Source organism: Macaca mulatta, chromosome 2, assembly GCF_049350105.2.
Source record: "Macaca mulatta isolate MMU2019108-1 chromosome 2, T2T-MMU8v2.0, whole genome shotgun sequence".
Classification (NCBI taxonomy): domain Eukaryota; kingdom Metazoa; phylum Chordata; class Mammalia; order Primates; family Cercopithecidae; genus Macaca; species Macaca mulatta.
In genome coordinates this window covers 39,762,565-39,768,776 of record NC_133407.1, presented here as the reverse complement: position 1 = coordinate 39,768,776, position 6,212 = coordinate 39,762,565, and positions in this window count along the sequence as shown.

The window sequence follows — 6,212 nt, the reverse complement described above, 5'->3', positions numbered from 1 at the left end:
TGTCTTAAAAAAAAAAAAAAAGAAAAAACTATGTATGGATGTCCATTGGAAAGTAAATGAAACAAATTGTAGTATAATCATGCAATGGACTACTATAGCAGTACTGAAAGGAATGAACAATTAATTCACACCACATGGATGAATCTCAAAATAATTTTGTTGAATAAAGAAATAAGACAAAAATTACATGATGTATTATTACCTTTACATAAAATTCTAGAAGATGCAATTAATCTGTAGTGACAGAAAGCAGATCAGTGGTTACCTGGGGATAAGATAAATAGAGGTTTGGGGAAGATAGTTTACAAAGGATGATGAGGTAACTTTTGGAGTTGATGGATATATTCATTCTTCTTCTTCTTTTTTTTTTTTGATGCAGGGTCTCTCTGTCACCCAGGTTGGAGTGCAGTGGTGTGATCACAGCTCACTGCAGTCTTGATCCCCCTGGCTCAAGAGATCCTCTCACCTCAGCCTCCCAAGTAGTGGGGGCTAAAAGCGTGTGCCACTGAACCCAGCTATTTTTTGTTTGTTTTTTCTAGAATCCAGGTCTTACTATATTGCCCAGGCTGGTCTTGAATTCCTGAGTTCATGCAATTTTCCCGCCTCAGCCTCCCAAAGTGCTGGGATTACAGACAGACATGAGCTACCATGCCTGGCCTATATTCATTATGTTGATTGTGGTAATGGTTCCATGGGCATACATATATGTCATAGTTCATCAAATTATAAAATTTAAATATGTGCATTTTTGTTATATGTCAATCTAATCTCAACAGAACTGTATCAAACATCTATATATATAGTAAGATATACTCAACATGTCTGCCTAGGTGTCACTGACAAAGTATATTTATATTCATCTTTAGTTTATTGATTGCTTATGTTAATTCAGAAAAAAATTGCAATTCTGATCCTGAAAAGTTGTTATTAAATTTTTATTTTTAAAATGTTATATCACTAAGATTAAAGAGAAAGCCTAAAAGCTTCTGGAAATGAATAATAGTGTCTACCTCTGGGAAGAAAACTAAGATTCTAGTGTGTGAGAAATAGGCAAGTAACTTTTTAATGTTTGAATTGGTAACATGTGTATAATATTTATATGAAAAAGTTCTTTTTGGTCAGGTGTGGTGGCTCACACCTGTAATCCCAGCACTTTGGGAGGCCAAGGCAGGCGGATCACGAGGTCAGGAGATCAAGACCATCCTGGCTAACAGGGTGAAACCCCATCTCTACTAAAAATACAAAAAAATTAGCCAGGCATGGTGGTGGGCACCTGTAGTCCCAGCTACTTGGGAGGCTGAGGCAGGAGAATGGCGTGAACCCAGGAGGCGGAGCTTGCAGTTAACCGAGATCGCACCACTGCACTCCAGTTGGGCAATAGAGTGAGATTCTGTCTCAAAAAGAAAAAAAAAGTTCTTTTTTCAGAAATAACTTGATTGGGGAGGGTGGGGCTTGGGGGAGAAGAAATAACTTGATTATGACATATATGTAATGAAAGATTGCAAAAGTGATCTGAATATGTTTTAATAATATATTTTAACCCAGAGATGATTTATAGCTAACTAAATTAATTAAACATGAAGGGTAAGTTTCTGGTGGTAATGAGGGGATTAAAAAGTTAATTATTGGCCAGGCACAGTGGCTCATGCCTGTAATCCTAGCATTTTGGGAGGCCGAGGCAGGCAGATCACTTGAGGTAAGGAGTTCAAGACCAGCCTGGCCAATATGGTGAAACCCCGTCTCTACTAAAAACTACAAAATTGGCCAGGCGTGGTGGTGCATGCCCGTAATCCCAGCTACTCAGGAGACTGAGGCAGAATTGCTTGAACCTGGGAGGTGGAGGCTACAGTGAGCAGAGATTGTGCCACTTCACTCCAGCCTGGGTGACAGAGTAAAACTCCATCTTAAAAAAATTAATTAATTATCTATGACGACCACACTTCTATCTAATTTATCACTATCACTGAAAACTAGAATGTGTTATACTACATAACGCCTTAAGATTTTGAGGGAGAGTAAATTCAAACTAAATCACACTGACCAGCAGAAGGAAGATATTTTCAAATATCCAAAAACTGGAAGTTTATCTCCCATTCTTTAATAAGTAGCTGGGGATGTTCTCCAGCGAATAAGAAGATAAACTAAGAAGACTGTATTAGTCCATTTTCACACTGCTGATAAAGACATACCTGAGACTGGACAATTTACAAAAGAAAGAGGTTTAATGGACTCACATTTCCACATGGCTGGGGAGCCTCACAATCAAGGCAGAAGGTGAAAGGTATGTCTTACATGGCAGCAGACAAGAGAAGAGAGCTTATGCAGGGAAACTCCCCTTATAAAACCATTGGATCTCTTTTTTTTTTTTTTTTTTTGAGACAGAGTCTTGCTCTGTCGTCCAGGCTGGATGGAGTACAGTGGCGCGATCTTGGCTTACTGCAAGCTCTGTCTCCTGAGTTCACACCATTCTCCTGCCTCAGCCTCCTGAGTAGCTGGGACTACAGGTGCCCACCACCACACCTGGCTAATTTTTTGTATTTTTAGTAGAGACAGGGCTTCACCATGTTAACCAGGATGGTCTTGATCTCTTGACCTTGTGATCCGCCCGCCTCGGCCTCCCAAAGTGCTGGAATTACAGGCGTGAGCCAATGCACCCGGCCAGCCATCAGATCTCTTGAGACTTATTCACTGTCATGAAAATAGCATGGGAAAGACCCACCCCCAAGATTCAATTACCTCCCACTGGGTCCCTCCCACAGCACGTGGGAATTGTGAGAGCTACAATTCAAAATGAGAATTGGGTGGGGACACAGCCAAACCATATCATTCTGCCCCAGCCTCTCCCAAATCACATGTCCTCACATTTCAAAGCCGATCATGCCTTCCCAACAGTCCCCTGAAGTCTTAGCTCATTTCAGCATTAACTCAAAAGTCCACAATGCAAAGTCTCATCTGAAACAGGGCAAATCCCTTCCGCCTATGAGGCAGTAAAATCAAATGCAAGTTAGTTACTTCCTAGATAAAATGGGGGTAAATACAGCCATTCCAAATGGAAGAAATTGGCCAAAACAAAGGGGCTAAGGCCCCATGCAAGTCTGAAGTCCAGCAGGGCAGTCAAATCTTAAAGCTCCAAATGATCTCCTCTGACTCCATGTCTCACATCCAGGTCACATTGATGCAAGAAGTGGGTTCCCATGGTCTTGGTCTCTGCCCCTGTGGCTTTGCAGGGTACAGCCTTCCTCCTGGCTGCTTTCACAGGATGGTGTTGAGTGTCTGTGGCTTTTCCAGGCACATGGTGCATTCTGGGGTCTGGAGGATGGTGGCCATCTTCTTCTCACAGCTCCTCTAGGCAGTGCACCAGTGGGGACTCTGTGTGTGGGTTCCCACCCAACATTTCCCTTCTGCACTGCCCTAGCAGAGGTTCTCCCTGAGTGCCCCACACCTGCAACAAACTGCTACCTGGATATCCAGGCGTTTCTATACATCCTCTGAAATCTAGGCAGAGATTATTCAATTCTTGACTTCTGTGCACCCACAGGCTCAACAGCATCTGGAAGCTGCCAATGCTTGGGGCTTGAACCCTCTGAAACCATAGCCTGAGCTGCACCTTGGCCCCTTTTAGTTGTGGCTGGAGTGGCTGGGATGCAGTGTACCAAGTCCCTAGACTGCACAGAGCAGAGGGACCCTGGATTGGTCCATGAAACCATTTTTTCCTCCTAGGCCTCTAGGCCTGTGATGGGAGTGGCTGCTGCAAAGGTCTCTGATGTGCCTTTTTTTTCTTTTTTGAGATGAAGTCTCTCTCTGTTGCCCTGGAGTGCAATGGTGCAATCTTGGCTCACTGCAACCTCCGCCTCCTGTGTTCAAGCGGTTCTCCCTCCTCAGCCTCCCAAGTAGCTGGAACTACAGGCATGTGCCACCACGCCCAGCTATTTTTTTTTTTTTTGTATTTTTAGTGGAGACAGAGTTTCACCATGTTGGCCAGGCTGGTCTCTAACTCCTGACCTCAAGTGATTCACTTGCCTCAGCCTCCCAAAGTGCTGGGATTACAGGTGTGAGCCACTGTGTCCGGCCTTTGGAGACATTTTCCCCATTGTCTTGGTGATTAACATTCAGCTCTTTGTTACTTATGCAAATTTCTGCAGCCTGCTTGAATTTCTCTTTAGAAAATGGGATTTTCTTTTCTATCTCATTGCCAGGCTGCAAGTTTTCCGAAGTTTTGTGCTCTGCTTCCCTTTGAAAACTGAATGCCTTTAACAGCACCCAAGTCACCTCTTGAATGCTTTGCTGCTTAGAAATTTCTTCTGCCAGATACCTGAGATCATCTCTCTCAAGTCAAAGTTCCACAAATCTCTAGGGCAGGGACAAAATGCTACCAGTCTTTCTGCTTAAACATAACAAGAGTCACCTTTGCTGTAGTTCCCACAAATTCCTCATCTCCATCTGAGACCACCTCAGCCTGAATTTCATTATCCATATCATTATCAGCATTTTGGCCAAAGCCATTCAACAAGTCTCTAGGGAGTTCCAAACTTTCCCACATTTTCCTGTCTTCTTCTGAGCCCTCCAAACTGTTCCAACCTCTGCCTGTTTCCCAGTTCCAAAGTTGCTTCCACATTTTCGGGTATCTTTTCAGCAGCGCCCCACTCTTCTGGTATCAATTTACTGTATTAATCCATTTTCACACTGCTGATAAAAGATAAACCAGAGACTGGGCAATTTACAAAAGAAAGAGGTTTAATGGACTCATAGTTCCATGTGGCAGGGGAGGCCTCACAATCATGGTAGAAGTGAAAGGCACATCTTATATGGTGGCAGACAAGAGAATAGAGTTTGTGCAGGGAAACTCCCCTTTACAAAACCGTCAGATCTCATGAGACTTATTCGCTGTCTCAAGAATAGCATGGGAAAGATTCACCCCTCTTGATTCAATTACCTCCCACAAGGTCCCTCCCACAACACATGGGAATTGTGAGAGCTACAATTCAAGATGAGATTTGAGTGGGGACACAGCCAAACCATATCGCAGACATAGACACTAGAAAAGAGTGGCTCTAACTTTGGAGTGCAGTAAAGGGAAGTCCTCAGTGGTACAGCAGGATTAAAGAACAATTAGATTAAATGGAGGCAGAAGGCCAAACGTTCTTCAGGGGTATGTACCAGGGGGCAAAAGAGAAAGTATCTCTGTAAATGGAAAAACTTGATATGATAAATTAGGTAAAATATTCAGGAGGCAAAAGGGGCAATTTAAAACTCCAGGAAAAACAAAGCCATGCAAGTTTGCTTTTTTTTTTTTTTTTTTTTTGAGACGCAGTCTTGCTCTTGTCACCTAGGCTGGAGTGCAACTGTGCGATCTTGGCTTACTGTAACCTCCGCCTCCTGGATTCAAGTGATTGTCCTGCCTCAGCCTCCTGAGTAGCTGGGATTACAGGCACCTGCCACCACGCCCGGCTGATTCTTGTATTTTTAGTAGAGATGGGGAAGTTTGCTTTTTGTTGTTGTTGTTGTTTTATTTTTGAGACGGTGTCTCTCTGTCACCCAGGCTGGAGTACAGTGATGCTATCATGGTTTACTGCAGCCTTGAATTCCCAGGCTCAAGAGATCCTCCCACCTCAGCCTCCTGAGCAGCTGGGACTACAGGTGTGTGCCACCACGCCCAGCTAATTTTTTGTATTTTTTTGTAGAGCCAGGATTTCACCATGTTTTCCAGGCTGGTCTTGAACTCCCAGGCTCAAGTGATCTGCTACCTTGGCCTCCCAAAGTGCTAGGATTACAGGTGTGAGCCACTGTGCCCAGCCCGTTTGTCATCTCAATATGAAGCAAAGATATTTGGGCAATTGATAATAAGGGAAGATAATCCATTTGATCCTGATGCTCTCTACATTTTCCTTTGAGTGGTTTTCTAGTGGTTTTCACAGTGGTTTGGTGCTTCTGTAAAAGAGAAAATGTAATCCTAGCACACTCCTTAGTCTGGAAGTTGTCTATTAACTGTGTCAACCTATGGACAAAACACAAAAGACTTCTTGGGTTTAAGGGAGGTGAGAAGGTGTGAAGGAAGAATGGTGGTGTTAATAGTGGAGAGTCGTAATACTATCTAAAGTTGAAATGTTATCTAGTGTTTTATCTTGTATTATTCAAAGTTACAAAGAAGCATGGTGGCTCACACTGGTAATCCCAGCACTTTGGGAGGTTAAGGTGGGCAGACCACCTGAGGT